Genomic DNA, 26,825 nt, shown 5'->3' on the forward strand with positions numbered 1-26,825 from the left:
ACAGAAATCTTCATACTCATCGCCCTGATGATGGAGGCAGTATGACCTCTGAAACGTTGGTTATCATCGACCAGACTACACAGCGCAACAACCCAGAAGACAGAAATCTTCATAATCACCGCTGCGAAAACCTCAAATCATAAATTTGGTGTTGCTTGCTATCAAATAATTCAGAATATGTTGTCTTTCCATCTACTATGCAGAAAGGCAGACATTTAAAATAAACAAGATTGTAATTTAATATGTTGTTTCGAATGGCTGTCAGAATTATTCTTTAACACAAAAGGACATTGACAGATTAAAAATGTTTTAGAACAGGGTGTTGAGGACAATATTTGGACTTAAAAGTAGAAGAAACGAGATATGGAGAAATCTTATGACGAACGTCGTAATTGTACATTCCAAAAAAATATTATTTAGGCGATCAAATTGTATTCTGTACATGTAGTGTGCATGGGAGAAATAAAAAATTAATAAAAAATTTCGGTCGCTATACCCGTAGGAAAATACTGCTTTAAAGGCACAGGTGTAATATTAAAATGGATCTTAAATAAATAAGATAGCAATGTACGATCTGGATTGATTGGCTCATGGGGAAACAGAAGTTAACCATCGAGTTCCGTAAAAGGCGGGATTTTATTAACTAGCTTAGCTATTATTACATTTTCCAAGATGGCTTGTGCTCAGTGAAGTAGTTCTACTTGTTGTTTTTTTACTGGAGTTTTATCAAATTAGCACGCTGTTTTGAGTAGGGGAGATTTTAAAAGTAAATTTGTGAATTTAATTTTCTAAGATTCTTGTTGGTTATGGGTTCTATTGTTTGAAGTGTATGTTTCTCTGTAATAAATGTTTGGTTTTCTTATTGCACTATAGTCTTTTACATAAAGTCATTTTGTAATGAAAGGATATGGGGCAGATGTGGGGACTACTTTTGAACATTGTTAAAATGTAAGATCATTATTTTACAATCTGTTATATTTTGATACGTAAGCAATTGGTTTTACATATACATTTAGGACCAATGCACACATACAACGGAAAGCGAGGTGCACCTGATGGACCAGAAGATGTCATCAGAGGCCATCAAAGCCGTGACACAAAAGGAATATCTCATTGACTGATGCAGTTTCGTTATATGGACTGACCACACAGCACCCTATTGCTGAGTTAATAAGTTAATAAGAGTGTAATACGCTGTGATTGCCTCGTGATTGGGCATCTTGTTCGTCAAAATCATTTAACACGATAGGTCTTGTAGTGATAAGTTTTGTTTCACTTTATTGTTTTTTTTCTTCTGAATTTGTTGTCTTTAGAGGTTACTTCTACAAACAGTATTCATTCTCGGAATTTAATTGGGAGGGGACTTGGCTGAAGTTTGCCCAATCACCAAATACACTTGTGCTGGTCCTCACTGTCGGAAGTAAGGTTTGGCAAGACTCAGTGTTGCCTGTCCTAGTTCTACAAACAGCCGCTGCGAGTGTCAGAAAACTGAGAATCTACGTGGAAATGAGTGATGGACATCTAACCAGGGACTGTTATTTTTGGTAAGAAGCGCCTCGGATCGAATCGCAGTGCTTGGATGTCCGACACACAACCACTTTTAAACATCGTAACAGACAGAACGCTGGCCTTGTAATCCTGGGGTCTCGGGTTGGATTCCCGGCGGTGCCCGAATTTATAACTTGTGTTGGGCAAGGCCGTGGTCTAGGCAACACGGAGTTTTCCTCCGGGGGCTTCCCCGGTTTCTCCGTGGCATCCCAACAGTTACTCCATTCACACACAGAAGAAGGCAATGGCAAACCACTTCTGGATCATCTGCCAAGAACGTATATGAACGGGTCCCAGTCCGAGAAAAGGATGGGAGGATCGTGTTCATATGGACCTGTCGTCAGACAGAACACTAAATAAATAATAACAGAAACGCTGGCGGCAAATAGAAGCAGTAATGGGAGCTGCCAAATTCCAATCTATACTTCACGCAAATCAGAAGTGGATCTTCCAAGTAGCTGTTATTTCTTTCTTTCACATTGTACAGTACAAATAATAGTCTGAAAACCTAATTATATTACTAGTAAGTCGTCTGTGAAATTCACACGCGTGACGTGGTGCTTAAGTAAGCAACAGATTCAAATTTACGTTTACCTTCTACGTGAATTTACATGAAATAATTTAAATGGTCTGATTTGCAACACACACACAAATTTGCCTCCGTATTTTTCTGAGAGATGTAGTCAACGTCAGTAAAATTCCTTGTCTCCTTGTCATAAATTAGCCGATTAGACGATGTGCTGGGTGGAAGGCGAAATATTTAGTCTCTAAGAAGAAAGGAAATAAATCTCTGGTTGTAAAATGTCTTTCCTGGTTGTAGTGACAAAATATGCAGACCGACGTGAGTTGAGCTACTGACCACTGGTGTAAACCCTGCTTACGTTCTGTCATTAAAATCCGTACGGCGGTAGGTTATGACAGTGGTATTCAAACCTTTTTTGTTCGCGTACCCCCAGATATAATTTCTCTTCAACTTCGCACCCCCAAAGTTGTTGGTCTAAAATTCAAGTTATACATAGTATATAATCTACATCTAAAATAAATTACATTCATTACTGATTATTCAGTGTTTATCATAAAATATTTTTTTTTTTTTTTTAAATTTCACGTACCCCTAAGATATCTTCGCGTACGCGTACCCCACGTTGAATACCACTGGGTTATGACATATGCCAGGGAATACGAACTTGGGCTTTACTTGAATTTTGTGTTTATTTTAAACTTTTCAAACTGACTGGTAGCTACGTTTAATACGTACTTTAACATCCAGTAATTCTGCTTCTTGCCCATAGTCTGTACTTACGAGTTTACTGAGATTCTGAGAAAAATAAGATTATTCTCACAAACAACATCAGCTTGTTATTGTTAAGATACGAGTTTTCGAAGATTTCTGTCTTCTGGATTGTTACGCCGTGTAGTATGGTAGATGTTTACCAGCGTTTCAGAGGTCATACTGCCTCCGTCATCAGGGCGATTCTTAGTATGAAGATTTCTGTCTTCTGGGTTGTTACGCCGTGTAGTATGGTAGATGTTTACCAACGTTTCAGAGGTTATACTGCCTCCATCATCAGGGCGATGTGTATGAAGATTTCTTATATATTTATTTTCACAGTCTATACACAAACGTTGTAATTAAATGATGTTGTTAAAATTATATAATATTAAAACATTATGTAGTATAAAATATTATATTTTGGCGCTTTTTATCGTAAATACGATATTACATTATTTAGCGCTTTTTTATTTATTAAACGATATGTTTCGATGGATAAGACCTCATCTTCAGGTTTATATCAATTTTATAATATTTTAAAATTATTAGATATTTTTATGCAATGTATTATATTGATTTGTGGTTTGTTTGTAGATTTTCTATTTTCATGATGAGTTGTTTGTTTGTTAGTTGTTATTTTATTTTCTGTGGAAATTAGTGTTTAATTATTATCATGAAATGAGTATGGAATTAACACAGGAAATAAATAATAGAAATATAAATATAAATGTAAAATATAACGAAAACATACCAAGATGTGTTGTGCGGAGTAACCTACGTCTGATAGCTGAAATGATATAATATTTTATACTACATAATGTTTTAATATTATATAATTTTAACATCATTTAATTACAACGTTTGTGTATAGACTGTGAAAATAAATATATATTTAATAAACACAAACATGACGCATTTAAGCTACAAAATGAAGATTTCTGTCTTCTGGGTTGTTGCGCTGTGTAGTCTGGTCGATGTTTACCAATGTTTCAGAGGTCATACTGCCTCCATCATCAGGGCGATTCTTAGTATGAAGATTTCTGTCTTCTGGGTTGTTGCGCTGTGTAGTATGGTCGATGTTTACCAACGTTTCGGAGGTCACACTGCCTCCGTCATCAGGGCGATGAGTATTAAGATTTCTGTCTTCCAGGTTGTTGCGCTGTGTAGTCTGGTAGATGTTTACCAACGTTTCAGAGGTCATACTGCCTCCGTCATCAGGGCTATGAGTATGAAGATTTCTGTCTTCTGGGTTGTTGCGTTGTGTAGTCTGGTCGATGTTAACCAACGTTTCAGAGGTCATACTGCCTCCGTCATCAGGGCGATGAGTATGAAGATTTCTGTCTTCTGGGCTGTTGCGCTGTGTAGTTTGGTCGATGTTTACCAACGTTTCAGAGGTCATATTGCCTCCATCATCAGGGCGCTGAGTATGAAGATTTATGTCTTCTGGGTTGTTGCGCTGTGTAGTCTGGTCGATGTTTACCAACGTTTCAGAGGTCATACTACCTCCATCATCAGGGCGATGATTATGAAGTTTTCTGTCTTCCGGGTTGTTGCGCTGTGTAGTATGGTCGATGTTTACCAACGTTTCGGAGGTCACACTGCCTCCGTCATCAGGGCGATGAGTATTAAGATTTCTGTCTTCCGGGTTGTTTCGCTGTGTAGTATGGTCGATGTTTACCAACGTTTTGGAGGTCATACTGCCTCCATCATCAGGGCGATGAGTTTGAAGATTTCTGTCTTCTGGGTTGTTGCGCTGTGTAGTCTGGTCGATGTTAACCAACGTATCAGAGGTCATACTGCCTCCATCATCAGGGTGATTTTTAGTATGAAGATTTCTGTCTTCTGGGTTGTTGCGCTGTGTAGTCTGGTCGATGTTTACCAATGTTTCAGAGGTCATACTGCCTCCATCATCAGGGCGATTTTTAGTATGAAGATTTCTGTCTTCTGGGTTGTTGCGCTGTGTAGTCTGGTCGATGTTAACCAACGTATCAGAGGTCATACTGCCTCCATCATCAGGGCGATGAGTATGAAGATTTCTGTCTTCTGGGTTGTTGCGCTGTGTAGTCTGGTCGATGTTTACCGACGTTTCAGAGGTCATACTGCCTCCATCATCAGGGCGATGAGTACGAAGATTTCTGTCTTCTGGGTTGTTGCGCTGAGTAGTCTGGTCGATGTTAACCAACGTATCAGAGGTCATACTGCCTCCATCATCAGGGCGATTCTTAGTATGAAGATTTCTGTCTTCTGGGTTGTTGCGCTGTGTAGTCTGGTCGATGTTAACCAACGTATCAGAGGTCATACTGCCTCCATCATCAGGGCGATTCTTAGTATGAAGATTTCTGTCTTCTGGGTTGTTGCGCTGTGTAGTCTGGTCGATGTTAACCAACGTATCAGAGGTCATACTGCCTCCATCATCAGGGCGATGATTATGAAGATTTCTGTCTTCTGGGTTGTTGCGCTGTGTAGTCTGGTCGATGTTTACCGACGTTTCAGAGGTCATACTGCCTCCATCATCAGGGCGATGAGTACGAAGATTTCTGTCTTCTGGGTTGTTGCGCTGTGTAGTCTGGTCGATGTTTACCAACGTTTCGGAGGTCACACTGCCTCCGTCATCAGGGATATTCATGGGTTTTTGCGCCGTGAGAACCTGTAATCTGAAATGGTAACAGAATGTTTCTCCAAAACGCTAGAACTACCAAAACACAGAAAAAGAAGTACAAGAAGAAACTTTTGGTTCTACTTATCATGAAATGAGATTACTTGCGGTCTATGCACTGAAGTATATATTATAGAAACAATTGGTGTGCATGTAAACTGGACTGACAGCTTCTATTGTAAGCTTTTGTGAACATGATTAGAATCACGCAGATTTTACATAAGGTGACAAGTATCCGGTCAAGTTCATATGCACTGCTGGACGTTGAATCTCTGGCGGTGTTGGTTAATATCAGTTGGACTGAGGTGGCTAACAAATATGCTCTAATGTTAGTAAGTTAAGTAAGTAGGTATCAGGAAGCAGCTAGCTCTGCTCGGTGGGGCTTGCAAGTTGACCCCTATCGATCGGTGTAACCTTTCCGTTCACATGCCTCAAGTTTGTACATGCACTTTGTTTGAGATAAAATCTTAGTAGGCAGAATTTTACAAATCTTATTTAAAATGACCAGATTTTCATTTACCCCAGTAATGTTCTTCAGTTACTACAAATACTGTTTGCTTTTTGGAGAAATCGCATTTATTACGTAGTAATATATTATCAAGCACTTTGCAGTGATTCTTAGAGCATGAAAACTGTTTTCTGCGTTAACAAAACCCGAAGTCTAAACACCGCTAATATCAGTCCACCATCAGACATGATTGTGGGGCAGTAACATTCATGTTCGGTCACCAAAGCCTATCTTCCTAAGATATATCATAATGTACAATGTAGGTCACAGAACTCGATCATATAACGTGCGCAAATGCGTTTGGTTTTAGTCCGTGAGCAATGCTACAGTAAAAATTGTTAAATTTCACGTGTCCTTGCCGTATCTTCCTGAGCACCACCTAACCAAAAGCTTGTAACTTATTCCGTATTATGTATTATCATTCATAAAGCATCTGGAGCTCAGATTGAACGTCTGGGTCAAATGATTAGCACTCCTGCTTCGCATTTGGGAGGTCGTGTGTTTAAGTCTCGGCACGGAAACCGACTTCGCTGACAGATTGTTCATGGTTTTCCTCAATCCGTCGGCAGAGTACTTTAAATTAGATTTCGGATACTTCCTTTCACATAACTTTCATTTCATTTTAACTAATCATCTTATCGCAGGGCCCTATGTCACACGAGTTTAAATGCGCGGAAAATGCAAAATCCCAAGAAAAACATTTTTGGGCCTAATTCTTGCATTTACAGTGGAGTAGCCTAAATGTTTCTAAGTTTATTTTCTTCGTATTAGAATTGAATGTGTGGTTGTAATTCTTATTTTCAGCCTACAAAAAAGAAGCCACGGTTGCGACTGTAGGGTGGTGGTTGTGCTGGGCTGCCTAATCGCTGCGTGAAAATCATGTTGAAGCACGTACGTAAGAAAATAATCCCTTTACTTATTTCGCTAATGGCAAAGTTGGCCCTACACGCGTTATGAAGACTTCCGGAGAAGAACAAACACATTTCGATGTCGTTCTGGGTTGTAACGACAAGTGAACTGGTAGGTGGGTGGGCGGGTACCAATATTTTGGTGGAACACACAGACTGCGTGTTCAGAGTTGAAGTTCTGAACATGGAGGCAATACGTTCCTTCGAAACGTTGGTATCTACCTGCGAGTCCACACGATGTGAAAACCCAGTAGACCAACGTCGACATGTTCAGTGCCTTGAGAATCTACTACACATTGTCAACTTCTGCCCCGGCCACATTTCAGCCGGGGAAACAGCCCCCGGTGGCGATCGAATACGAGGCTTTAACGACTCCAGAGGCGGTCGGGAGAAATCACTACCCCTGGTGGAAATCGAATAGATGCTTTCAGCTAATAATTTAGTTACTTATGCAGTATTAATAGTTTATGAAAAGACACAGCATCTGTTTTTAATCTTTCACAAATAACAGCTTCTTATTTATAAGATAAAGTTATTCAGTACTTCTAGAATGCAAACCAAATGTTATTGGCCCTGATGCTTTACTGAACACATAAACTGTAGACGTATGGGGAGCGGAGAAAAAGGTCCATGTTTTATCCTTAACATAGGAATTAGATTCAGGTGAGCGGTTAATTTCAAGCTTTACCGGCTTTACCATAATGTAAAGAATCCCGGTACCTACTGAATAGAAAGCTGAGGCCTCGAAGCATGTTCTTGCTGTTAAAACAGAAATCGGCATGACCGACGGCTCGATGGGGTTGCGACAGCACATCACGGCCGAGTAGTTAACGCTTTTTCGTATTCGAGAGGTTAGAATCTGGGCCGGGAGACCGTTTGTCCTGACTGAGACATTTCATATGGAGACGAGTGATCTACCTATTTTTAATAACAGCTGTTCTCGTGAACGTTAGTCATGGTCTTGATCACTGCTGCCAGGAAAAAATTTGAATATACGCAATACGGCGGGAAGGGAAGAACTTAGGACAAAAGAAAACTTTTATATTTTACTGTTCATCAGTCAGCCAGTTGTTGTAGATACCAGTGTTACTAGCACATAATTGGTCATCGTAAACGAATTTGCCTACTGCAGGTACCAACCAGTGAACTTGACAGCGATTCCAGGGCAGTTAAGTTAAAAGTTCATGTAACTGAAATAACGTCTGGAATAGCTGTTTACAGTAACTGTTTCGTGTCGTCTTTGCGGCTGTGTACGTTTGAATGTGGAGTATTACTTAGTCGTTCACCAGATCTTGGTGGTTGAGCTCGAAGTTACTTGCTGTGTGATATTAATATTTCGGGTTCAGCTACCGACTTGATCAGATCATTTTAACACACTTAATGCCGGAAAATATCTGCTTCCTCCGTCCGTGACAACTCTGTGTTATGACACCAACAGGCCTCTCGGCCTTTTACAATTTCCAGCCGGTTTTCCATACGAATAATAGCAGAAGCCATCGAAATATCGCTCCTGTTAATATTGTATGCAGTTAAGTTGTTGGTACCACGTCAGAGAGTAGTATGAACAATTGACATGAGTGAGAAGAACCTTCCGAGTGAAACGCTGTGACTGGTGGCAAAAGGAAAATGGTTTATGCATGGGTTTAGGGGCTTCTGGATAGCGTTCTGCAAACGAGGGCAAGCCGACTGCAGAAACTAACACCTTGAAAGTAAACCGCGACTCCAATAACGAAATAATAGGAACAGTATCATCCATTCCGTTATGGCCACTTCCTCCACATTTATTCCACTCCATTTTTTTACTCATTTTCATTTGAAGTATAATCTGAGCTATTAAAAGTTTATTATTTGTGGGGAGGAAATATGTTCCTTCGGAATCCTAAGAAATATATAAGGGCATGGAAGGTCATAGGGCAATCTTAAAGAAAAGGTCTGATCAATTTTGAAGCCAGACACAAGGCTCAGCCGACGTTGTGTTTTCACTGAAGTGATTCTGCAGCATGTAGAGTTCTTTGTAGAAAGCTCATAAAAATCAGTGCTTGCAGGGGCGTGAAGGATAATTTGAGAACATGTGAACCGATCGACTGTAAATTTTGAACAGAAAGTCGGTCGACGCTTCTGTCTGTATGTAGAAATTTGCCTCTCATCGCTTGAGCTATGTATAGACTACGACATGACACACAAAGGAAGCGTGGAGTTAAAAACGCGTTCATGGGCTGCGTCAAGCCGAAAAGTACAAAGAGTAGCTAGGCAGATGGCAGCACTGTTCAATTTCCAGGTTAACTCTGCTACTGCTTCTCAGACTACACAGAGAGATATCAGTTGAATGATAAACAACAATCACTATCCAGCTGCTTGGGTCACTTGTCTGAAAGCCTTAACGCCGAACTGTAGGCAACAGGGACAACGATCGCTACTTCTTTTTTCAAAGCCCAAGAGCATAAAAAATTTATTCTTAAAATCTGAAAGAAAGGGCAATTGGGAAATCTAGACTGAGATGGAAGGATACTAGTCTATTAAATGAAGTATGTTACTGGGGTGATATCGACTGGATTAAAGTGGCTATTACAGCCGTGCTTTCTCCAAATGTGGGCCTCTTGGAAATGTAAACCTTAGGCTGGCACAACTGGATACAAATGGAAACCAGTGGCTGACGTGGGTTTCCTGTATTTGAGTGGTAAGACCCGGAACATTATTTTATATTGGGTAGCAATAAATGGACAGTGGTATAGAAGTAATGATTGCCGAGTTATATACCGGTTGTAAATCCACAGAGATGACTAACGTTGGCCAAAATGAACAGATAATCAAAGGCACATTTGTTTGGTGCGGTTGAAAATACTGAGGTTAGGTTATGTTATGTTAGGTTGTGTTAGGTTGTGTTAGGTTAGATTAGTTTAAATTAGGTTAGGTTGGGTTAGTTTGGTTAATTTAGGTTAGGTTTGGTAAGGTTAGATTAGGTTAAAATTATTTATGTACGTTTAGATTAGGTTAGGTTTGCGATAGGATATTTTAGGTTAGGTTAGGTTAAGTTAGGTTGGATTAGGTTAGGATAGGTTCGGTTAGGTTAGGTTAGGTCAGGTCAGATCAGTATGTTGCCAAAAAAGGTCTTTATAATTCTCAAGGTCATATATTTTTACCCTTATTTCTGCCAAAGCGTTAATTCCTGGTTGACCATACTCATGTCAAAATGAGGTCATGTATAGGTCAGGGTTATTCCGATGACACGTCAAGATCGGCCCAATGTTTTGCCAGATACGGATCTTTAAAATTCTCAAGGGCATATATTTTCACGCGTATTTCTGCCAAACCGTAAATACCTGATTGACCATACTCATGTAAAAATGAAATCACGTAAAGGTCAAGATCATATTTAAGTGACGACAAAATCGGCCCACTAGTTTCACAGATAGGGGTCTTTATAATTCTTAAGGTCATATATTTTCACGCTTATATCTGCCAAACGGTAAACGTCTGGTTGACCATACTCATGTCAAAATGAGGCCACTTATAGGTCAATATCTCATTGAAGTCACAACAAGAACGGCCCAATAGTTTGCTAGATACAGGTCTTTAACATTCTCAAGGTCATATAATTTCACGCTTATATCTGCCAAACGGTAAATACCTGGTTGACAATATTCTTGTCAATATGAGATCACGTAAAGTTCAAGGTCATATGGAATTCGCTACAAAGTCGGCCCACTAGTTTCACAGATACGTATCTTTATAATTCCCAATGTCATATTTTTCACGCCTCTTTCTGCCAAACGGTAAATATCTGGTTGACCATATTTGTGTCAAAATGAGGCTACATATAGGTCAAGGTCATATGGAAGTCACAACAAGACCGGCCCAATAGTTTGCCATATACAGGTCTTTAAAATTCTCGATGTCATATATTCACGCCTATTTCCCCCAAACCGTAAATACCTGCTTGAATATACTCATGTTAAAATGAGGTTACGATAGATCAAGGTCATTTGAAGACCACTACAAAATCACGCAGACTGTTTGAGAATAAGAGGTCTTAAACTTTTCAAGGTCAGTCGAAGTACTATTTTCTCACGCATATACATAGAGAACTGTATGAATCTGGGTGACACTGCACACATCATTTAGAGGTCATGTATATTTCAAGGTTATTTATAGGTCACAATATATTCTCAGTGTCTAATTTGATTACGTTAGATTGGATAGGTTAGGTTGAGTTAGGTTAGGTTTGGTTAGGTTAAGTTGTTCGGTTGGGTTAGGTTAACGGTGAGATTTTTTATGTTATGTTTGGGAACCTAACGTTGCTTTGTGTTAAATTATGCATCGTTTTAACTTTTTTATTATGTGATAGGTATCTTGAATTCACGATTCTATGAATTTCATTGAACTAAATATCAACATTTAAAAATTCAAATGTAATTTAAATCGAATAAATCTCAATCTTAATTGTGCCGAACCTTATGTATCTTAGTGGACATACGTTTATTTGAAGTCACAGATATATCAAGCAATATCAGTCAGTGGGTTTTCTGAATAGAAGCTTTTAAATTTCTCAATGTCATTCGAAGGTCATATATTCAAACGCATATATCTGTCGAACAGTAGGTATCTCAGTACCCATACTCATGTCAGTTTGAGGCGACAGAGAGGTCAGTATTACGTCAAGGTCACGACAATATCAGTCCGTAGGTTTACCAAATAGAGGACTTTGAAATTATTTAAGTTTGTTCGGGAGTGTTTTTTCATTGATTTGCAGCGTGAACCACTTCATGTTTTACACCATTATTTTGACTGTTATTCGTGAGTACTGCATTTTACATTTTAGTATTGGTCTAAAATATTCGCTCTTTAAATTAGAAATCCTTTATGATCTCATTAGGACACTAACAGATAACGCGCAATCTAGTACAAAAAAGTTACTGCCATATTTTGTCAGGATGTCAGTGGACCAAACATCATCAGATAGAAATATCATATTGGCTTTCTACTGGTCGAGGGCCTGGGAAGTAACTTTGAGCGCGGTTCACATGTTCTTAGCCTTTCGCTGTAAGCGTTATTCCACTCAGCTCATATGGGTTCATATTCGTGTGATTGTGAACTAGGCATGCCACTTTTCTGTCTTTGTGCCTCGCTCGTGTTTACGACCGCTGTATAAACATCTTGAACAGAGCACAGTAAAAAGGTCTTGACGTAAAACTTTTATATTTGAGATCACTTGAACCACAAAGGCTATGAGGAAGTACTATGCCCATGCTATATTATACTAATCATCAATAATTCTTGGGTTTTCTGCCCGTCAATTTCACACTCTGTATTCACTTGAACAATGTGTTTCGAACCAATGTTGCCATCATCAGGTTCAGTTCCCAGCTTCTATGACGTTGCGCTAAGGATCTCGTCCCCGATGTCCAGAAGTAACACAACTATATTAAAACGTTTATAATTTGGCTAAAAGTAAAAAAGTTTTAACATTTTTAGCAGTCTGGTGAGTGTGTTTTTCCTCTAAGATATGCGTGACTTGGTGTGTTGTAGAATTCCACACCACACATCTCAGAGGAAACACACCAAGACTCACCAGACTGCAAAGAACATAACAAACAAAAGATAGTCTATAATCGTTTTAAATTTCAGCCACTGTGTCCAGTGTTGCCACCCGCTTTAACATAATACTGCAACATGCGTAGAGTAAACTCCGTATGCAATTGTGCATTCAGATCGCAGAAAGACACTCTGAACAGTTTTTGCATTTAGTTAGTTTGGTAGTTTTTATAGTGCATTAGTTACTTAAGTGATTCCTTATTTAGTCGATCAGCTGGTGAAGTATCTCTTGAAACAATAATGACGGACAATTCCTTGAAGTTAAGAATGCGTCACGCGAATCTCCTCTTTCACTTATAATATCAATAATATATTTCCGTTATTCTTACAAACGAGGCTTCGGAAACCGAGCTGTGGCAATATAAATATAACATTTGTAGCGAGGCAAATATCACCACCTAATTAAAGTTGGCCGTGTTATGTCTGTATGTGTAATCATTGGAATTGATGTGGAATGAAATTCCTCTTGAGAGGCATGTTCGGTTAGTTTAAGTTTTGATTTGGATTGTTTGATGTGCTAACAGTGTCGACCGAGCTGTGCGTCAAAGTTGGATACAAAACCACGAATCAATCTGCAGAGTCGGATATGGTTTTGCTGCTGGTGAGCCAATATCCTGTGGAGTAGGTAGTTAGGCCGTTCGACAGCGAAGGAACGTGGATCGAGCAAATACGTAGCCTACAGCATTCACATTTCAGCTGTGGACTGACATACAGGAGACGACGTGTTAGAGCAGGGTGTACTGCGTACAGTTGTTTGTATTTCGGAAATAAAGTATAACATTTTGAGCGTATGAATTTTACCAGTTGCATTATTTTCATACTCGACGCCTTGAGCACCTCAAATCTCACTATGTTTTGTGATGTTTATTTATCAGTTAGGAGACGTAGTAGTGGAGTTGTTTTTATTATATAGACAAAAACTGACTAAAATAACTGTATACTTCGAATTATTTTTAATAAGTTATCAGTTGCTGAGCTTATCGAATTTTATGACGGCTGGAAATTCATTGCCAAGCTCAAAGAATCATTTCTTAATACGTAACTGAACTTGAATGTAGCGAACCACCACGAAGACCACGGGAGGCCTTCATCCCCCTCTCGCTGATTCTGCGACTCTGAGTCACCAATACAGCATTGCTAGCTTCACTACGAGGTGCGATCAGAAAGTTTCAAGACTGTGTCAATAGCGGGCGAACCAGATGTAGTACGAGCTTCTGCCGCTAGGGAGTGCGGCCTACATTCATAGTGAATCAGTGTGCCAGCCGGCATCATTGAATTAGCATTTGTTTCTTAGTTACGGGCGTTTTGGTAGTGCATTACACCGACCCTCCTGCGATTTCGGAATGGCGTGTGCATCAAATTTTGCCAAAGACTCGCCAAAACGGCTACGGAAACCTATGAAATGCTAAAGCAAGCATTTGGGGAGTCCGCAATGGGTCGTGCACAAACTTTTGTGTGGCATTCACGTTTTAAAATTGGCCGAACCTCTGTCGATGATGACGAGCGTTCTGGACGACCATCTTCGAGCACAACGCCCGAAAATGTTACGAAGATTCGGCAGGCCATTCACGAAGATCGACGTCGTACCATCAACGACTTGTGCGACATTGTTGGGATAGGCTATGGGACCTGTCGGCTGATTCTAAAGGAAGAACTCCACATGCGACGCATCATGACAACGCGCCAGCGCACACCGCCCTCAAAGTTCGGCAGTTTTTGGCCTCAAACACCATGGCCGTCATCCCGCACCCTCCTTATTCGCCGTGTGACTTCTTCCTCTTCCCAAAGATGAAAATTCAGCTAAAGGGAAGGAGATTTGAGACGATAGAAGAGATTCAGGCAGAATCGCAGATGGTGCTTGACAGGCTGACAAAGAAAGATTTCCAGGAATGCTTCCAGGCTTGGGAGCGGCGCTGGGATCGTTGTGTTCACTCCCAGGGGAACTACTTCGAGGGTGATGGATGAATTTAATACCTGAGATAAGTGTACGGGTTTTTATACGCGCAGTCTGGAAACCTTTAGATCGCACCTCGTATTCTGCGAGTTTTGAGCTGTCTTCACTCGCCTAGGCTTTGCTGTTCTCGTAGTAGCGTTCGTTAATTTTTCTGTGACCTTATGCTGTGCAATTTGGCGACGGCTGCTGTAAATTAAAACCTCTATGTGTAATTCATTCGCATTTGGTGTTGCATTGCATCTCGAAACTTCAAAATAGCTTACCTGAAAGACTGTTATTTTGCCAGGACACTGGATACAATTACTTAATTCTGAGCTGCATAATTCATAAGATATAATTAAGATGAAAATATCAAGAAGGTCGAGGTTGGCACAGCATGAAATACACATGGGTGACGCAAAAAAACATAAAAGCTTTAGTTATCAAACTAGAAAGGGCGTTGTTTCGAGGATAATAGTAACGTACTGTATAGTAGAGGGGTGTGGACTGGATTTACCTGGTTGAGGGCGTGGTCCTGTGGCGGACGCTTGCGAACACGGTTATGAACCTTCCTGTTATTAAAAGTCGTAAATTTCTTGACTAGCTGAAAAACTATCATCTTCAACCAAACTACCCTGCATTATGTATTCAGTTAAATGTAATATTTTGGGTTTGCTTTTTGAGTGCATCAAAAAATGACGTCATCAAACAATGTTACGTTATATTTGTTTATTCGGAATTGTTGTACCAACACAACAATGCCGAGTAAACAAATGACTTGACAAATGACTTGAGTAAGACACTAAACTAACCCCCCCCCCCAAGTCAAGTCAAGTGTTTTAATCCCCCATTCAGGGGGTTGGTTTAGTTTCTTACATAAGATTTTAAAACGCAACCAACACCCATAAAGGGGGGGGGGTGGTCAAGTGTTTTAACCCCCCATTCGGGGGGGTTGGTTTGTTTCTTGCGTTTTAAAAACTTGACCAACCCCCCGAGGAGCTCCGAAAGGAGCGCTCTGCTCTACTAGTTATAAAATTGAGAAACTGGAATATCCTGTTACTCTTTATTTCCAGAACGGTGCCAAGGATAATAAGGTTACAGACTAAATCATTTCATTTAGGAAGCTTTAGTTACGGAGAACGTAGAATAACTCCAACCCTTTTATTCTATGAAAGAGACAACTGCTTCTACTGCGAACACCTTTGTGTTGTGATAATTATAACAGAAATTAGACTTTCCTGTCATCTGTTGACAGCGGTTTTTCATCATTAAAAATTACAAAGTAACACAAATAAAAGGAATATACAAGCAAAGAAAACATTTTTATAATTAAATTCTGCACAGGATCGTTAAGTGTTACAACTTACATCCTTTCATACCGTATGTAAATAGTCGTTTGGTACACCAACAACTTTTATCAAGTTTGTTATATATACATATGCGTTTCGATCTCTATTAGACCATCATTAGTGTCTTGCTTAATTTACATTGGCTTAAACCTCCTTAGGTCAGTATAAATCTTAATTTTAAACCATTAATACGTTGTAAGATTTGATGTTTTCACAGCGGTGAGTATGAAGATTTCTGTCTTCTGGGTTGTTGCGCTGTGTGGTCTGGTCGATGTTTACCAACGTTTCAGAGGTCATACTGCCTCCGTCATCAGGGCGATGAGTATGAAGATTTCTGTCTTCTGGGTTGTTGCGCTGTGTAGTCTGGCCGATGTTAACCAACGTTTCAGAGGTCATACTGCCTCCGTCATCAGGGCGTTTCTTAGTATGAAGATTTCTGTCTTCTGGGTTGTTGCGCTGTGTAGTATGGTAGTTGTTTACCAACGTTTCAGAGGTCATACTGCCTCCATCATCAGGGCGATGAAGATTTCTGTCTTCTGGGTTGTTGCGCTGTGTAGTCTGGTCGATGTTAACCAACGTTTCAGAGGTCATACTGCCTCCGTCATCAGGGCGATTCTTAGTATGAAGATTTCTGTCTTCTCGGTTGTTGCGCTGTGTAGTCTGGTCGATGTTTACCAACGTTTCAGAGGTCATACTGCCTCCGTCATCAGGGCGATGAGTATGAAGATTTCTGCCTTCTGGGTTGTTGCGCTGTGTAGTCTGGTCGATGTTTACCAACGCTTCGGAGGTCATACTGCCTCCGTCATCAGGGCGATGAGTATGAAGATTTCTGTTTTCTGGGTTGTTGCGCTGTGTAGTCTGGTCGATGTTTACCAACGTTTCAGAGGTGATACTGCCTCCGTCATCAGGGCGATGAGTATGAAGATTTCTGTCTTCTGGGTTGTTGCGCTGTGTAGTCTGGTCGATGTTAACCAACGTTTCAGAGGTCATACTGCCTCCGTCATCAGGGCGATGAGTATGAAGATTTCTGTCTTCTGGGTTGTTGCGCTGTGTAGTCTGGTCGATGTTTACCAACGCTTCGGAGGTCATACTGCCTCCGTCATTAGGGCGATGAGTATGAAGATTTCTGTCTTCTGGGTTGTTGCGCTGTGTAGTCTGGTCGATGTTTACCAACGTTTCAGAGGTGATACTGCCTCCGTCATCAGGGCGATGAGTATGAAGTTTTCTGTCTTCTGGGTTGTTGCGCTGTGTAGTCTGGTCGATGTTAACCAACGTTTCAGAGGTCATACTGCCTCCGTCATCAGGGCGATGAGTATGAAGTTTTCTGTCTTCTGGGTTGTTGCGCTGTGTAGTCTGGTCGATGTTTACCAACGCTTCGGAGGTCATGCTGCCTCCGTCATCAGGGCGATGAGTATGAAGATTTCTGTCTTCTGGGTTGTTACGCTGTGTAGTCTGGTCGATGTTAACCAACGTTTCAGAGGTCATACTGCCTCCGTCATCAGGGCGATGAGTATGAAGATTTCTGTCTTCTGGGTTGTTGCGCTGTGTAGTCTGGTCGATGTTTACCAACGCTTCGGAGGTCATACTGCCTCCGTCATCAGGGCGATGAGTATGAAGATTTCTGTCTTCTGGGTTGTTGCGCTGTGTAGTCTGGTCGATGTTAACCAACGTTTCAGAGGTCATACTGCCTCCGTCATCAGGGCGATGAGTATGAAGATTTCTGTCTTCTGGGTTGTTGCGCTGTGTAGTCTGGTCGATGTTTACCAACGTTTCAGAGGTGATACTGCCTCCGTCATCAGGGCGATGAGTATGAAGATTTCTGCCTTCTGGGTTGTTGCGCTGTGTAGTCTGGTCGATGTTTACCAACGCTTCGGAGGTCATACTGCCTCCGTCATCAGGGCGATGAGTATGAAGATTTCTGTCTTCTGGGTTGTTGCGCTGTGTAGTCTGGTCGATGTTTACCAACGTTTCAGAGGTGATACTGCCTCCGTCATCAGGGCGATGAGTATGAAGTTTTCTGTCTTCTGGGTTGTTGCGCTGTGTAGTCTGGTCGATGTTAACCAACGTTTCAGAGGTCATACTGCCTCCGTCATCAGGGCGATGAGTATGAAGTTTTCTGTCTTCTGGGTTGTTGCGCTGTGTAGTCTGGTCGATGTTTACCAACGCTTCGGAGGTCATGCTGCCTCCGTCATCAGGGCGATGAGTATGAAGATTTCTGTCTTCTGGGTTGTTACGCTGTGTAGTCTGGTCGATGATAACCAACGTTTCAGAGGTCATACTGCCTCCGTCATCAGGGCGATGAGTATGAAGATTTCTGTCTTCTGGGTTGTTGCGCTGTGTAGTCTGGTCGATTTTTACCAACGCTTCGGAGGTCATACTGCCTCCGTCATCAGGGCGATGAGTATGAAGATTTCTGTTTTCTGGGTTGTTGCGCTGTGTAGTATGGTCGATGATAACCAACGTTTCAGAGGTCATATTGCCTCCGTCAACAGGGCAATGAGTATGAAGTTTTCTGTCTTCTGGGTTGTTGCGCTGTGTAGTCTGGTCGATGTTTACCAACGCTTCGGAGGTCATACTGCCTCCGTCATCAGGGCGATGAGTATGAAGATTTCTGTCTTCTGGGTTTTTGCGCTGTGTAGTCTGGTCGATGTTAACCATCGTTTCAGAGGTCATACTGCCTCCGTCATCAGGGCGATGAATCTACCAGACTACACAGCGCAGCAACCCTGGAGACAGAAATCTTCATTAATACGTAACCTTTAATTTTAATTTGAAAATATTAGAATACTTAAGTTTCAAATGCATTCTTGTTTGTTTAATTGGGTACAGGGTGTTAAAATATACTAAAATTATTAAGACATAACCTTCTACCCGCTGAACTATCTTGTCTTGAGCCAATCTCAGCAATTCTTACGGAGAAAGTTGTTTTTAACGGTTTAATCTATAATGTACTACTCTGTATCACATCACCTCCTTTTAGATTTAGAATTATTAATTGCTATCGCCTATGAGCGGTGATAAAAAATGACGGGCGAGGAAATTGTGAGGTAGATATTGAGGTGCCGCGATCTGGTGGCCAAAGTGAGATCTGTCGAAGAAGGCAGATTTACTGCCTCTAAATGCATGTTGCAAAGAATGCATGGGGATATGTGTATTCTGGGACGGATTGTACTTTCCGAGTTTGTTACATTGTCTCTACTTTTTTGAGATACTAACGAATGCAGATGCACTACACTGTTCATTGACACACTGAAAGTCACATGTAGACGTGCCTGCTTTATAGTGAAGCTAATTGCCAGTGCGACCATCATTCCTGCAATATATATCTCTCCGTGTTTCTTTCTCCGTTGCCAATCCGAACAACACCTAGACTCTGTGTTATGCTGTTTATTTAATCGGTGCTCGAATATTCCAGCTTTTTAAATAAGGACTTTCTCTTGGTTATTGGTCCCTCTGTGTAAAATTTTCAGCATCTCCATTGTATCATTTTATGATCTATTTGGTTATTTACGTACACTCTAGGATGTTCTCTGCATACCATGATTTATGATTATTTTGTCTAACGTCTTGTATAAGTCCATTAAATGTAGTTTTAAAATCTCTTCTCATTTGCCAGATATTCACTTATTCATATTATCGGCATTTAAGTTTTCTTCTGGAAATGAAGGTATATTTATCACTTTGTCTGCTTTTATTATTAGAGATCTCTTTAGTAGTGTTATTACTTACATACATTACTTTCACAATGGTGTTTTAAATGTCTTTGTTAAGATTCTCCCTTCAGTGTCGAAAAATGTGAATTTTATCAATTTTTCCTCTGTATTCCTTTGTATTGTATTTGCATTAACACGGTGTTTCTTTTTATTGTGTTTATTGCAGGTTTTTATGTCACATTCTACCCATTGTTTACTGTAATTATTTTTATTATTTTTCTTTGTGTTTTCCTTCTGTTGTAATTTGATATGCAGAAGAAATTCCGTATTAGTAAATATGGAAAACTCGATTCCATACTAAATGAATAGCATACCGTAGAGTGAATATGTTATTCGATTTAGTAATTGAAGACGGTAGTTGGGGGGACTACAGCAGGAATGCTGCCCGCACTTGCTGTCAGCTTGACTGTGTAAAAAGAAGAGACGTGTGTCTGTGGCCTAGCGTGCCTATTACAAGTGCAAAAGAAAGAGTAGGGACTCCACAACAACGTGGAAACATAACAAGTTCGGATAAAGTGATGATGACGAAAGTGGAAACACGACAACGTGACCGTCAAATGGCGCAAATCTGACCCACTGATCTACACCTCTATGATAAAATTTTATTTTAGTACTGGTGTTCGGAGAATATTTTTAGAGCTTGTGACAATCATGTGAAATCTTATAAATTGTTACACTTGCCTCACTATGTTTTAAAGCATTCTTTAAAATTTGGGCCAGTTGGAAACGAGCTTTGACCCATGCGGTCAGTGCACATGTAAATCGTTGCCTGCACACATTCTCAGCAAAAGTTACCCACAAATGAGTGTCCCCTCAGCTAAATAGAACAAGAAAATGTAAAGAAAATGTGAAGTTTGCTTTTTTTACTGTGAAATTTAGAGAAAATATCAGTACTGTAGGGACTTTTGATATTTTATGAGAAAATATGAACTTTGTGAAACTGAGATCTTATTCAGTAACGGATAACCAAATTTTGTCTGTTTTTTTTACTTGTTTAGCAATAGCATTTTTTCGTCAGACACACTGTTGTACTTCGAGGTTACCTGTTGAAATAATACTTTAATTTTTGTTTTAAATTATTTTTTATGTAATTTGATAATGTTCCGTTGCAAAACAAAATAAAACGAAGACGGATAAGTGTATAATAACATCAGGTTTACAGCATCTTGCCTATGTATGTAGAATCCCTTTCAGTTACTTGCAAAATCTTTTGCGCTTACACTTTTACCAAACCTGAGAGAAGTTTCCAGACACTGTCGTGAACAGCTGACTGAATAATGAATATCTTGTGGCCGACTGGGTGAAAGAACAACTGCTACACCGACTCCATGCGTTGATTGATTTTGATGTCCACACAACTGTACAGCAATCATTTCGAAAGGTTCGACTAAGCGGGAAATATAAAAATTTAGAACTCTTTTGCGTTAGGCCAAAGCTACCCCAGATGGTATTAGCAATTTAAAAATCCTAATTCAGTTTAAAAAATATTAGTAAGTGGTATAAAGAAGTAAAATCTGGACAACATTCAGTTTAAACAGCTGAATTTGACTCATGTTCCTAGGTTTTCGTGGCCGCAGGTGACACTAGAGGGACAGAATAGCGATTATGAGGACAGCAAATTTTAATACGTTATGACCGATAAAAGAAACTCATGTTATATGAGAAGATTTATGGAAGATGACTGTCTTCTGGTAGAAGTTTACCACCGTTCAAGTGGCCCTGGCTGCCTCGATCATCAGGGCGATGTTCATCTGGTAATCTGCCACACTACACGGGGCTAAAATCCAGAAGAGAGTCATCTTCGGACTCATCGCCGTAAAAGTCTCAAATCGTATTAAGATTTATGGAGTATTCTGAAGCTCTTAAACTAAAAACATCATTTAAAAGATTGACAGGTCTGTAAGGAGGTTTGGGCACGTGTGACATATTAGAAGAAACTCCTGAAATTATCTGGTATAGCGTTTCGCTTACGTATGTAATAAGATAAAGTGGACTGAATTCTAAGCAGTCATAAAATTTCTTCGTCAAAGTCGTAGGCTGTCTGTTTCTGAGGCGGTGGTCTGAGCAACTCTGGCTAATGAATTGAGGAGAATGGACCACAAACTTTTTTCGTGCCGTCTGTCATTAGCTGGTTCTCTTGTCTTCTGTTCATCCTCACTTTCCTTTAGGGCGGTCAAGACGTGGAACTTTGTTCTTCTAGGTTCTGATGCCGTGTGGACTTGCAAGTAGTTACCTACATACACTGCGGAGAAACGTTATCGCCTTTATCTTAAGGCCCTTAACCACTTACAAGATTGCACGGCGTCAAAACCCAGGACACCACAGCCAACATTTTGTCCGAAGATTTCTGTCATCAGGGCGATATCACCCTGATGACGGAGGCAGTATGACCTCTGAAACGCTGGTTAACATCGACCAGACTACACAGCGCAATAACCCAGAAGACAGTAATCTTCATACTCATCGCCCTGATGATGGAGGCAGTATGACCTCTGAAACGCTGGTTAACATCGACCAGACTACACAGCGCAACAACCCAGAAGACAGAAATCTTCATACTCATCGCCCTGATGACGGAGGCAGTATGACCTCTGAAACGTTGGTTAACATCAACCAGACTACACAGCGCAACAACCCAGAAGACAGAAATCTTCATACTCATCGCCCTGATGACGGAGGCAGTATGACCTCTGAAACGTTGGTTAACATCAACCAGACTACACAGCGCAATAACCCAGAAGACAGAAATCTTCATACTTATCGCCCTGATGACGGAGGCAGTATGACCTCTGAAACGTTGGTTAACATCGACCAGACTACACAGCGCAACAACCCAGAAGACAGAAATCTTCATACTCATCGCCCTGATGACGGAGGCAGTATGACCTCTGAAACGTTGGTTAACATCGACCAGACTACACAGCGCGACAACCCAGAAGACAGATATCTTCATACTCACCGCCCTGATGACGGAGACAGTATGACCTCTGAAATGTTGGTTAACATCGGCCAGACTACACATCGCAACAACCCAGAAGACAGAAATCTTCATCGCCCTGATGATGAAGGCAGTATGACCTCTGAAACGTTGGTAAACATCGACCAGATTACACAGCGCAACAACCCAGAAGACAGAAATCTTCATACTAAGAATCGCCCTGATGACGGAGGCAGTATGACCTCTGAAACGCTGGTTAACATCGACCAGACTACACAGCGCAACAAGTCAGAAGACAGAAATCTTCATACTCATCGCACTGATGACGGGGGCAGTATGACCTCTGAAACGTTGGTTAACATCAACCAGACTACACAGCGCAACAACCCAGAAGACAGAAATCTTCATACTCATCGCCCTGATGATGGAGGCAGTATGACCTCTGAAACGTTGGTTAATATCGACCAGACTACACAGCGCAACAACCCAGAAGACAGAAATCTTCATACTCATCGCCCTGATGATGGAGGCAGTATGACCTCTGAAACGTTGGTTAACATCAACCAGACTACACAGCGCAACAACCCAGAAGACAGAAATCTTCATACTCATCGCCCTGATGATGGAGGCAGTATGACCTCTGAAACGTTGGTTAATATCGACCAGACTACACAGCGCAACAACCCAGAAGACAGAAATCTTCATACTCATCGCCCTGATGATGGAGGCAGTATGACCTCTGAAACGTTGGTTAACATCAACCAGACTACACAGCGCAACAACCCAGAAGACAGAAATCTTCATACTCATCGCCCTGATGACGGAGGCAGTATGACCTCTGAAACGTTGGTTAATATCGACCAGACTACACAGCGCAACAACGCAGAAGACAGAAATCTTCATACTCATCGCCCTGATGACGGAGGCAGTATGACCTCCGAAACGTTGGTTAACATCTACTAGACCACACAGCGCAACAACCCAGAAGACAGAAATCTTCATACTCACCGCTGTGAAAACCTCAAATCTTACACACTTTATCTCCTTTTGCATTCTTCTCTTTCTTAATTCTTTCTACCTTATCTCTTTTGTTTTTTTCATTCCTTCTACTTTATTTCCGTTTCTTATTCTTTCTTACTTCCTGTCTTCCTTTCATGCGTATGATTTAATTCTCTCTTCGATTATAACATTACTGCCCTGCTTTGGGTCGTTTATTTGTAATTATTATATTTCTTCTTTCTAAAGTTTAAATGGAATACAACAGTCTGTGTTTTCTTGGGCCTGTATTTGTCACATATATTCGAAATGTTTAAAATTGAACTGCCAAAAGTACTTGATATAAGCTCCCGTTCCTTTATTTTGCCATACTTTACTTTGATGAATGCGATTGCTTAAGTTTTCTCGCGAATAAATAGACACCGTGCTCTGAAACAAGCAACTATTTGCCAACCTTTCAGACGTCACACAGTCTTTTGCTCGGTGTGGCGTCGTTGAATGATCCGTGTAGGTAATTCAGTAATTCAGAAAGTTATGTCCGTCCTCACAACGGTCTGGACCAGGGGATCGGCGACATTAAAATGCTTTGGTGGTCTGTAAGAAAGATTTCAATTAAATCAGGCGTTCTTAAGGAGGACCAGAGAATTGACCTTCGCGATTAACTTCAAAATATTCATCAATCGTTGGAAGTACAAAACACTAATAAGGCACTGACGAACGGTAGATACCTAAACCTTATTTGAATGTATTTCTCCGTTTTTGTGTTTAAGACATTAATTAATGTCTCTCGTTGCACTGTTCTTGTAAAATTGTAAGAACGGATGGAAATAAATCCTTACATATAAGTTCTATATACACTAGTGGTAAAATACCGCGAGGTTCAACGGAGAATGACTTATTGTGTGTCTTCATCCATCAGCTCTTTGTTTTATTTCCTTTATTGTTTCATCTCCTTTCATCCCTTCTCCCGTATTATTTCTCCACCTTGAAAGTTGAAATAACAATAATAATTATTATCTGTGCGGTGTCACGTTATTTCAACGTTTTCGTCGTCGATATTAATAAATCTGCCTAATGGCTGCAGCAATCGTCAGACGTTCCGCTTTTATAGTGGAGCGTCATTAGGATACTACACCATTTCACAGCTTAGATGATAGCAGTCAAAACAATTTACTGTCACTCCTTTTGAAACACGTAGTAGAAATGTTACTGTCTTTCCTGCAAACATTTGCTGCCATCATTCTGGTACTTTCTGTGTTAATGAAATGCTGTCTGTCTAACACTCCATAAATGTGCAGACAATTCTCGAACAAACTCTTACTTGATGAATGTGACTTGACAAAAATTACTACTACGTGTCACATAAGAAACAAAAGAATATTTTCCTCGTGAGTAATCTATGAACTGGCCGTATACTGCCTGTTCCAATAAATATGCACCTACCCTAAGTCGTTTGTACAGAAAGAACATACGTAGCGTCTGTAACTCAAAAATTTAACAAAATTAATTATAAATACCTACCAAATCGTTATCGCCGCAAAGAATAATATTAATTTACTTCACTAAAACACGAGACCAGTAATATTAAATGACACCGGATAAGGGACGAGGTTAGCAAACAGTACCAGTATTTCCCGTTACATTGCTTTGTTTACATCGCCTCACAACTTGCCTGAAATTCCTTATAGGAAACGTTTAGGCCTCTGAATGCAACCAAATAATTTATGCGTCACAGAAAGCAAGTATAAACTAGGTTTTATGTAATAAGGCTTGCAGGTATTTTATTAAACCTGGGGACATAACCTGTTTAACGAGGAGGATATGTTATCTTCTTTTGATAACTTTTCTGACTGAATAGGTTGTGCTATCATTTCTTCAGATTTTAAGTAGCCCAAGTCAGGTTAATTTTCAATAAATTATTCAAGTTGGTCTTCGTGCATAATTTGTAATATTGTGGGTAAATACAGCGTCTGTTTGACTTGCAGTTTTCAAAAAATTCGAAAAAAAATTAAGAAATTGAAAAGTTTCAATTTTTTTAGTTTTTTGCGCTTTTTGGACACCTTCCTACAATTCTCGATTTTTCGAAGACATCTTAAAAATTTCAAAATTTTTGTCGATGGTACTTCTTTGAAAATTTTCAAAAATTTAAAGAAATTTAAAAATGGTTATAAATGTCATGAAATGCGAAGATAACTAAATTTTTTCGATAATTTACAAAAAAATGAATTCAGAATTTTCAAAAAATTTAGTTTTCTGCGCTTTTTGGACATTTTCCTACATTTTTGATTTTTTGAAAGATTTCATATTTTTCGAAATTCTCCCCACACGATCCCCGCAAGAACCAGTGTCTGCATGTTGTCATTTCTTGTGTTGTAATGTGTTTGGAGGTGGCAATATTAGATTTATTTGTATACTGCTACTTATATTGTACAGTCTTCGTAAAACAGGGGGACCGGTCCTCGCAAAACCCTCTGCTCTCCCGTCACGCCATGCATGTGACACGGTTAAGACTCGCTGTTTCACGTCATTGGTATGGAGGAGGAAATGACTGCTTTGCTCGTGTTATGAGTTCTGGTAAACTATTTCATATATTTTCTCTACTTAGAAGAATAGGAACAACTTATTACTCGTACACTTTTTTGATTAGGTACAGATATTTTCACTGACATCGTTAGAAGATGTTGGTAGGAGTGCAATCTTAATTGACAGAACAGTTGCTCTGCTGTAAAATGCCTGAATGGAGTTAGTTCCGAGTTATTTAAGGTTCATATTTTACAGTAATGTTATCTACATATACAAATTTATTACCGAGTAATAATACTTCAAGTAGCAGTAAGTGTGACTTTAATTTTTTACGTGTTGAATTCCGGTTTGAGCATCACTGTTGAAGCTGACACCTAGATTTTCTCAGTCACTCTAGACAAATTCCAGCATAGTTTGAAACAGGATATGCCCTCTTTTAATTCAGAAACTTTATCCACTGTCCAATTAGCACAATTATTTCTGCAGTTTTTGAAGTGCCATTAAATGATCTATGAACGAGCCATAGAAATTGAAGTCCATATCTAAACATATAAAGCAGAGTGGTAACTATATATACCAGTTACTTTAGAAGTCAGTAACTGTGTATTTTGTGTTTCAGATGATACTGTAATCATTATTATTTTCTTGAACAGCATTAACTACTTAATCTATGTAATGTTAAAATGTGTTTTCTTTGCGGTATGGACTGAATTATTAAATATTATTTAGATGACCTTTTGACTTCAAAGGGTTGATGTACAGAAGAATATTCCAACATTTTCACATGTCTTCTTCCACATTGGCCAAAAGGAAGTTTGGAATTCTTCATTCCGTGACACGGGTTTCGTTTCATGTTGAATAAAACTTGACGATTGACTTGAAATAGTC

The 26,825-nt window shown here is 40.0% G+C and overlaps 1 protein-coding gene across 9 annotated transcripts in view; it reads left to right on the top strand.

Annotated features, from left to right (window-relative positions):
* The window catches only part of smog (G-protein coupled receptor 158 smog), a 99,666-nt gene that overhangs the window by 35,483 nt on the left and 37,358 nt on the right, over positions 1–26,825 (top strand). For 3 of the 9 annotated variants that reach the window (XM_022064436.2, XM_087348074.1, XM_022064437.2), the window contains one exon: positions 6,790–6,876. The exons of the other annotated variants lie outside the window; for them this stretch is intronic. The gene's annotated coding sequence lies outside the window, so the exon portion shown is untranslated. The remainder of the gene's footprint in view (positions 1–6,789; positions 6,877–26,825) is intronic. 9 annotated transcript variants of the gene reach the window in all.

Source organism: Zootermopsis nevadensis, unplaced genomic scaffold, assembly GCF_977971745.1.
Source record: "Zootermopsis nevadensis isolate Lab colony 2312 unplaced genomic scaffold, Znev_1.0 Znev_ptg000012l, whole genome shotgun sequence".
Taxonomy (NCBI): domain Eukaryota; kingdom Metazoa; phylum Arthropoda; class Insecta; order Blattodea; family Termopsidae; genus Zootermopsis; species Zootermopsis nevadensis.